This window comes from Hetaerina americana, unplaced genomic scaffold, assembly GCF_022747635.1.
Source record: "Hetaerina americana unplaced genomic scaffold, ioHetAmer1.1.p SCAF_2, whole genome shotgun sequence".
In the NCBI taxonomy this organism is placed as follows: Eukaryota; Metazoa; Arthropoda; class Insecta; order Odonata; family Calopterygidae; genus Hetaerina; species Hetaerina americana.
In genome coordinates this window covers 99,463,743-99,474,344 of record NW_027286763.1, presented here as the reverse complement: position 1 = coordinate 99,474,344, position 10,602 = coordinate 99,463,743, and positions in this window count along the sequence as shown.

Sequence of the window (10,602 nt, the reverse complement as noted above, 5' to 3'; positions counted from 1 at the left end):
AGTTGGGTGAATTCTTCTGATTGTCATCAGAAGCCCTGATGACAATGACCGAGTCGGGAATCGAAACGTCGGCAGCCATGGAGAAATTGACCCAGTGGAAGACCCGAGAAGAATTCACCCAAAAAATACTGTCCTTGCCTTTTCCCGTACATGTAGGGTAAATATTTACAGTTTCCCATTTCGATCAAACATGAACCGATACCAGAAATTTTGTTTTGTTAATTATTTTTACTTTTATATGATATTCATGCAAAAGTAAAAATAATTGTAATAGAGCTACAGAAAATAATGGTATCCTCTAATTTTATGAAAATATATTCATAAAAATAAGCCAATAGATGCAAATAACAGGGCCCGTGGCTTTTCAATGCAAACCATTGTATTATGAAATTTTCAATACCAGTCCCTGGTGTGGAAAAATATACATTTCACCAAACATATAAGATTCAATCTAAAGCCCTATGCGTACCAATATGTATACTTTATACATAATATGCATTACATCAAATTTTTGCTACATATAACTGAAGTCAGGCCATGGAATTCTAATTCAGACAATGCATTATTTGACTTTAGAGCACTATGCAGTATATAGTAAGTATTCATTAGTGAAAACTGGAAAGCCAGACATATTTCTGATGGATATGGTTAAATAAACAAATGATAAGTAATCCAAGTTGAATATTACCCATAGTTTTGCAGCAAGCAGAGTGCTGATGTTCAGATGGCCAGAAGATCTATGATATCTTAATTCTCTACTGTGATATGAGTGGGCACTGTCTTAGTCCTTAGGTAGAGACCGGGTTAACACACAAAATATGAACACTCGTGGATTTTCTTGATTTCTACTGATAGGTGAGAGAAAGTTTAGGGTGATCTGACAAGTAGAACTCAGTGTCCTGGGTAGGAATGGGTCATTCCACACCAGAGCACCGAGTAGCCTTTCAAGGAAAAAAATGATAAGCTAAAATCATGCAAATCCACAACAAAAAAGCACTATCTTTACGCACGAAGTAGGATGCCTAGTCTTCAGCTATGGACGATAAAATCGACCTGAGGGGTCCAAATACTAACAACTTATGCTGAGATGGCCTCCAGTTGGTGGTATTGCTTCTTCATGATTTTGCTTTTTATCATTCTTCGTTAATGAAAATATATTTGTTGATGATGCTTCTGATGTATTGATGTTTTCTTGTGTGGGCAATGGGTTAGTCACATGCACACTACATTACATAAGGAAATTGTGCATTCACCTTAGGGAAATACACACCAAGAACAACAAACATTCATTCAACCTATTATTTTATTATATATGATACCTGGCACCATTGAATTTTTTAATGGACTTGGTATCATTTTTAGGACAACCTGTTTTACTATCAGTCATATGGCACCATAGATGGTATCAATTTTTGTGGTTGTTTCACCAGCAACCAATTTTCTGTATCAATAGGTATACTCTTTCGTATGAATTGATATGTTGTGGGGCACACTATCCCACAACAAATAAGTTTGATGCAATGAATGTCAAACACGGCCATGTGACTCTAACACTACAACTCCCCCATTTCAGTGGAGAAACAATCATTTTTAATGTATGCACCATCATAAAATTATGCCATTAAAACATTTTCAAAAAGGAGACTTATCTTAGTACATATTAAGAAAAAAAATATTGCCATACACCTTCATTATCATCGAGTTGACATTTTTACCAATAGTCATACTCTAAGTATATAACCCTTCATTACCAGTCTTACTTGTATCATCGAACTATTCTTTCCCTGTCTTAATTTTTGTCATCCTAATACGTTAATCCATTTTGTTTCCATAAAATAACATTTTGCCATTTCTCATTAAAGTCAATCCTAATATTTCATTTCTTCATGTAATTAATTCCACATTACAAATCTCAATCATGGTATTTTAAATGTTCTTCTGTTAATCTCAATCTCCTTATAAATAATTCTCCATTCTACAAAAATGTAAAAAATAATACTTATATTTAAATTTGAACTTGGTTAATTGTGAGAGCTAATAGTGGGAGTGAAAAATGTGAAATCTTCGCATGCCAATGAAAGAAAGTAAATATGTGTACAGATTTTATCATAATATATTGACTTCATTTGTATGGACCCTTGATGATCACCAGATGAGAGGAAGATAGTTTAAATAGATGTGTGGTTTTTGTCTTAAGAAAAAGTAAACAACGTTTTTATTTGGTTAAGCAGGACAATGCCAGTATTCATCATTTTTTTTCTGCCTTTCCATTGATCCTAATCATTTGTTTTAATATATTCCAAAATAGCAAAAAATCTAAAGTTAAATGATGAGAATGAAAATGGATAGCTTAGGACATTTGTGGAATTTCATTTAGAATAATTTTTCATATGTTCTCAAATCTGGTTAAACCAAAGTATTAAAATGGGAATGGATGAAATGCAAAAATGCAAATTTAGAGTGATGCATTCCATTCACTGAATGGTATCTACCTCCAAAATCTGAGTGGTGTTGATTATGAATTAGGATTCAAAGAAAATTAGTTGCTAAACTAGTGTACATCAATGCATAGCCCTGAGAATTTTTAGGGCAAAAATAATGAAAATAGAAGTCTTGAATTTTTAAAGTAATTTATTTAGAATCTGGAACACCATACTACAATGCAGAAGTATAGGTCAAAGATTTTCGACTGTGGATTTGTTAAAAATCGATGTGGCGAGAATTGTCAACCCTTCCAAAGTCACTTAATACATAAAATCAACTGCTCTGTATCTGATCCATTTGATTATGGAACCAATAATACACCCAGACATGCCTTCAAACAAATTGAGCATGGATCACGCTAATTAATTTTTACTTTGAGAATCACTGAAGTTTGCTCCCAAATTAAGAATTCATGACTGGGAATTATGAAAATTATAACAGTTAATGGACTATGGACATTCCATTTGTCGCTGATACTGAAGCTTGCATTTGACTTGTAGAAATGGGAATTACATTAAATCTAGAAGTTTATCTAGATTCATCCCATTTTACCTTGATCTAACATTTTCTCTTAGGAATATTTCTCTGTAAGAAATAATGAGCTCTACGGCCTCTCAATTAAATAAATAAGGGGGAGAAAACCCCAATGGGCGTAAAAATTAGTTGCCACTTTCAACCTTGTGTTGGAGGTGTTTTCCCTTCGGTTCGCTGAAGAGGGCCACTTTGTGGCCGAAACACGCGTGTTCGACGCATTTCCTAGTTGCTCTTTACCTGTGTCCAGATTCTCCCAGAAGTTGGGCCCTTTGAGTGTGTGAGTGTGTGTTTCTTGAGTGCTTGTGTGTGTGATTGGTCTGTACCAGTCACAAAGCGTGTGCTTGAGAATATCCTGGAATCTTTAACGGGGTCTACTCTACAGCCTCGTGAAGGATTCCATCTCCATCTGAAATTCTTTAACAGGGTCTCACAGCCTCGTGAAGGATTTCAGTCAGGATAGTGTGCGTGTGGTTGTGTGTTGGTCTCTGACGCGGATTAATTTCCTGTAAACCACCACAGAGGGTATTCTGGTCGAGAGGTTGGGGTTGGTCCCTGACGTGATTCCCGTTAAACCAACACAGCATGTGGTCGGACGAGAGATTGGCAACTAATTTTTACGGCCATTGGAGTTTTCTCCCCCTTCCTTATTTAATATTTCTCTGCATAGAATTGGCAATACTGATGCATTTCCATGAAATATCCAAAGATGGCAAGAGAGATATATTCTGTTAGGAATGAAATGCTGAAGGCTGTTATGAAAAGGGAATGTTAGGCAGGTAAAGAGTTAGCAGGAAAAGAATTGGTATTGTTATGATGTAAAAGGCAACAGCAAATAAATGGAAAAATAGAAGGGTTAATAATATACCACAACGCCACATTGTGCCATGTTATGAGTGGTTTAGGAAAGTGGTGGTAGTCCAGTGCATATCTTTTTCCATAAAAAATTATGTAAATGAACCACTGCTATTGAAATTTTTATACATCATATGCCATTATGAAATGTCTAAACATATGTCGGCTTTAATATTTAAAAAAAGTATATTGGTAATTAAATAAAAATCTTTCATCTAGGAATGGTATAGAATTTTAATCTTAACCTGTAAAAGAAACTTAAAACTATGACTTCTGCAATGGCATATATTTTTGTATTTCTCAAAGAAATATAAGATCTAATAAACACAGCAAGAGAAATGACATCTCCAAACTCAAGGAATAACAACAAAATAAATTAAGCTGATTCTCAGCTTAATGCCATGGTCAAGGGTATACAAACGAGGAAGATGCTTTCTGGCAAGGAAGTTTGTTTCTGTGTCACCAAGCACCAACCATACTGCTAAAAACTTTCATTGGAAGCCAATAATAGACAAGTACTGATGGAAACAAAGATATGATCATCCTAGAGAAAAAACTATGCATAAGACTAGATGAGTCATTAAGCAATAATGGCTTTTGCAAGTTCATTAATAAGCATGGAAAATAAATAATCCACACTATGTGTACAGATGTAAAAAGGTAATACTACATAGAAAGTTGGCATATTAAAGTTAAAAAATGAAATAATGAGGAATTGATTTTATTCTTACATAAGAATTTCACTGTGGATAAGTTTCCTAGTGACCAACCATCATCATTAACTTGCATTGTATCTTTAAGTATGTAGGTGAAGGATAGTCCATGCACAATACACAACAGGAATATTAATAATGATTCCATTCCATGAATTGACACTCAATGTAAGAAAGACAAGGGTTACAAGGTTTTCGAAAAGGGTGAATGCTAGGCAAAACATTAAAAAAGCGGTGGAAAAACTAGAGCATGTGAAACAGGTTACCTACCGGGGAAATGTTTTGGACAAATATGGTAAAAATAGAAAAGAATTATGAAGAAAAATTGTATTATGCAAAGAAACTTTCACAAGGAGATTTTTTAGAAAGAGATGATGAGTATATATTTTAAGAACTAAATACTGCCCACTTTGATACAGTGCATTTTTGTACATTACTGAAACTTGGTTCATGAAGCAAGGTGGTAGACGTAGATTTAAGGCGATGGAATTTTGATGAGCGTGGTTGAGGACAGACATTTAGGAAAGCAAGGTAGGGATTGGAATGCATGCTGAACTGCATAAAGGAAGGTTGAATATGTACGGAAATGAAGATGGGTTTATGTAGTGTCGGGAATCACTTTCTATGGTGTTACGTACACCTTAGAGAGGCAAGCGCGTCCAGTCTATATCAATTCAAGACCTATCTCAAGTCACGGACTACCAAAATAATGCACTAGAATATTTTTATGAATGGTGATGGTTTCTTCTCCATGGATTTGATATTCTAAATTTTTCATACCCGAACCCAGCAATTGTTCAACAACAATCTTTCATCTACAATAAGTTAATGCAATTCTTCATGCACTAAGCATGGCTTTTGTGGATGCACTCTCTGCCATGAACCTTATCGGTAGTTTGCTGGTAATTGTGTACAATGAGATAATGACACACAATTCACTTCAATCCCTAGGAGCTGATCACCAAACTGTTTTCAAAGATATTATTGAAGAGGAATCAATGAATTGAAAAATTTTGATTCACTGCAAAACTAAAAATGATAGCGTATTTTTTATCAAATTATAATATTGAATGTTTCAGTTTGTACCGTATCCCATGTTTTCATCAAAATGCTATCAGTCACATTTATAATATTTTTAACCATACAATGGTCGGTATACTTACTTTAATTCATTAAGGTGGTAAAACATATCTAATTTTCAATAAAGATAGCTATTCTAGGCAAATAAAAATAGTTTCACCTTCTACTTTATGTCATAAAAATCAAAGTATTCTCCAATGACAAATTATATTGATTACATTAATTTTTGTAACATTTATGATGTCAACGCCATGAGCTTCTTCATTAACTTCAGGACAATGGGAGTGAGAGTAGATACACCAACGTCTTACAAAGTGAGAGAATTTCTATCACCATGACATATTCATGATGAATACATTCATTCATGATGTCATGTGTTCTCCACTGTCTGCTGTGATTTTCTAAATTTTGTTGATATCCAGAAAATTTTGCAGGCTGATCATCCTTAAGGGTGTTAATATATATTGATGGGATTTGATCCTGGAAATTTTATGCCTGAAGACAAACTCCACCCAACACTCAGCAAAACCACGATATTACTACATGAATGATGATTATTATTATTAGGTAATCTACCGGTTAAGGTGGATGGACAAAACCACAAAATAAATGTTTTGTCTCTTCTAACAAAACACAACCCAACATTTTATTCTACAACATGCCCCTCTTCAACTCTGTATACTTCCTCCCTCACTTCTTCCCGTCGAACTTCCCTATCCTATTCCAGCCCTTTCCTCATTTGCCAAACATTCTCCCCTTTATTACAGTCTTCAACATCCCATTACCAATCAGTACACCCTTCATCCATTTTTTCTGTCTTCTTATGGTTTCTCCCAATAATCCCTTCTCCTTGCCCAACCATTCTAGCTCTTCCTCATTTTTTTTCCTTTCTATCCACTTCACCTTCATACTTCTCCACACCCACATGTCAAAAGCCTTCATTCTACGTCTATCATCCTGCTTCAGTGACCACGTTTCTATGCAGTGCATCACTATGCACCATATCAAAATTTTTACTAGCCTTTTCTTAACATCCTTATTTAATACCACGGTCATCCATTCCCTCCTCCTTGTGAAAGCCTCTTTGCCTAGTGCAATTCTTCTCCTTACGTCCCTACTACTTTGACCATTTTGGCCCAAAACACTTCCAAGATACGTAAACTGTTCTACCTGCTCTAACTTTTGCCCTCATATTTTAACATTTAACTTAGTCTTTCTCTTCCTGGATAACCGGTTAACCTTTGTTTTATTTATACTTATTCTCATCCCAAATCCATCACACTGAATTTCCAATTCAATGCTTGCAACCCCTTGGCTGACTGACAAGCTAAAGGCTTGGTCATCAGCAAACCTAACTGATTTTATGAATTCCCCTCCGACTTCCATTCCTACCTTCAGTTCTTACCATGCCTATTTAATCATTTCCTCCACATATACGTTGAACAGCAACGGTGATAATGGACAACCTTGCCTTAAACCTCTTCCTAACACTGCCCATCCGGACTCTACGTACCCCACTCACACCCGAGTAGTCTGAGACAGGTATAGGTTGTGGATTAACATTCATTCCCTCCAATCTATTCCTGTATTCTACAGTATACTGATGCATTTTTCTAAATTTACTCCATCAAACACCTTTTCGAAATCTACGAAACAGGCGAATACATCGTAATTGTATTTTATATTCCTCAAATGATAGATATAACCCCAAATATCACATCTTCATAATAGCACAAGATATTTCCTCTCACCTTAAGGCTGAGTACAAATCCATCGAATCAATTAATTGTATAATTTGCAATCATGGCTTCATGATATAAGAAAATTTTCAAAACATTTCTGAAGTTGTTCCATTGAGGAATGTTCGCTGTTCATTCCAATGCTGACCATGTTCGTTTCCAGGCCCCTCTTCATCCTACTCTTCTTCCGTGGCTAACATTATCATTATTAGCATTAGGTTTTGGAATACCCCATCAAAAGGGTCAATGTAAACACCATAGGTAAAGCCTACATATATGCCCATGGAAATGAAGATGAACAAATAAGGGGGTAGGAAAGAGAAGTTGAAATTCAGAGATACCTATGATTCAACATACTAATTGAAGGGAATACACATTTGAAGATTGAAGAAAAAGTGGAGAGGTTATGAATAGCTGTTGGAATAAGGAAGACTGATGAAGAAAATGAGATTGTTGAGTCAGAGGGGAAGAGTGAGGTTAAGAATCGGACGACTCGAAAGAAGTGGTTGGAGAGGGTTTTGGAGAACAGATCCAATGCAATATAAAAAGAGCACAGGGAAAAAATATGCTAGTGTATTTAGTAGCGATACGCAAAACTGCAGTATAACAGTGGATAATAGATTTCAAATGAAGTTCAGCCTCTAAAGGGGTTAGGTGGTAGAAGAGATTCCATAGTCTCAACCTCACCCTAAAATAAACACGACTATCAATCTACAGAATCACTGTGGAAATTGAAATCAGATTGTAAATAAATTACATGAGCACAAATGTACATCGTTCACTATATTGACCTTAAGTAGTTCGAGGTCGCCGTGCTCCGCCCTATCAGGGATCCTTATTGTTACTGTGCACCGTTACAATTTCTCTTAAACAATGACACACAATCGCCACCAGTCGTTCTTGCCAATCAACCCCATGTCGCAGGTATCCTCATTTTTAGGTAAATAATGGTTTAAACAGTCTGATTTCGAAATTGCAATAATTTTCATACCCAACCATATTCCAGTTAGTGAACAATATTAGGTGTGAACTATGTGTTGCTGATAACTGATCTAGTAGTTCATTTAAATACAATGGAGATGCGTGAAACCGACGAATCAGTAGTTAAGAAGGCACGGTCAGGTGAACCAATTCATTGAAAAAAAATGAAAAGCTGAAGAGTCGCCGAGTGCAACGTATTCGGGGAACGAAAGCAAGAGTTCTAAAGGATATTGCGACTGCGCCAGCTAGATGTGCGCAGGGAGCGAATGAAGTAAATATATGAGAACGAATATATAGAATGGATGATTAATAGTTTTAGGATTATGCAAGAAATCACCTCTCCTCGAGACTATAACTTAAATTTCAGGAAAATTTCACGCTAAGTAAGACGCACGCACATACGTCTGGCATAATGATGCGACCAAAAAAGGTTTCCGTCGGTATTTAGAATAATTAAATGACTTGGAACTATTCCAATTTCAATATGATGCGCAGCAACAAATGATAGGTATAGAATTTAAGAAAGACATGCTATGGATAAATCACGTACACTACTCGAATTATCAGTTAACTACGTACTTCCTACCTCTTGTCACGATGAAATTCCGCGCCAGACTGAAGAGAGACGCGGTGAAGCACAAAACGAACATCGTCACTCAGTGACGCCACCAAAAGTAAAATATAATGATTTAAATATAGACAACAATATGAAAATGAAATATTTGACGAAGCACTATTTAAAATACAAAGCAATCAATGAAAATTTTCTTTATATTGCCTCGATAAAAATAGAAGTTTATCAAAAATTAATTCCTATCTTCAAACTAGTTGTTAACTCTCAGGATGACAGCAGCTCCGTGAAATAGCGCGAAAACTAGATAGAATAATCAAAAGTAATATAAATGAAATCAGCATTCAAAACAAACCATTCTCGTGAACATGGGAGTTGATTTTTGCGCCATCGATGAATATTTAAAAAAAATATAATTTATACTATTATTAGAGGAGATATATTTCAAGAATATCGCACCTAATTGATGCTAATTAATATCTCTCCAAGATGGCATTCTCATTCAGTCATATCTAGTTGGTAGTAACTAAATATTTAATAGTATTAAAATGCCTAACAAACTAGGAAGGTCCATGTGCTGTCTGATTCAACTTCTTCACTCCGCGACTTAGGTTCACTTCGAAATACGAATTCAAGCATGGTAATAACATATCAAAATGTAGTTGATTCAAAGCCGGAAAACAATAATCATCGGCATTAGCTCTTCTCTTGGCTGACACTTTTCTTGCCTTCTAAAGATATGCACGTACCTCTCGAGTCCTCATGTTCGCGATCACCAAGTAGCTAACATGACCGTGGGAAGAAACTTAAGTTGGTCCTTTCCGCCTCCCCGCACTGTTTCACAAAATCACCGTCAATTCATATAAAATAATTTGAATAATATGCCTGACTTTGTTGCAAGTAAGTATTTGGATATAATTAATAATTGGTACGTTTCTTGGCGGTTCACCACTTTATGGAAGAAGCTCAGCACCACATTTCACACATTTGGGGACGAATATATTAATGCGATCGGTTTTGCGCTTACTCCATTAATTCAGCACCTGAGGAACTGGTGTCATATCCTTTGAATATTCGGAGGATCCTGGCGTCGAATTTTAGAACGAAATAGGAGAAAAATGATCACCAGAATACTTCAAATCTTGGTGCACAAACACTGAATTTAGATATATTCCAAAGTTCTTTAACCACTCAAAATAACTTCACCAAAAATTCGCGAATGTTGAGTCTCACCATTTCAAAAGACACTGAGTATGAGTCTCTTTTCATTCGTCTCGGTCCTAAGTGACCACTGTGGCCTGTCGATTGGATAGAAGTTATGAGAAGTTTTCCTTCTCTATGAAATGGGAATTTAATGCCCGAGCCTTTTAGTTTTACGTTTGGCAGTGGAGAAACTACTGGGGCAATGGGTAGCATATTTTACGCCGGCACTGGAAGTGATTTGAACGCTGGGTAATAATATTTCTTTGGGGTGATTCGAACGCTTGACGAATTTGTTTACCGAACCAGTTAGAATGCCCGTGTGCGTGCTTTATCTCCTGCTGTCTCTTCGAAGCCACGGGAAGTTAAGATTCAATGGTCAATTTCTTGCGACCGGGGATAAGAATACGAAGTAGAAAAGGATTGAATAAACGTTTGATTGAATCTT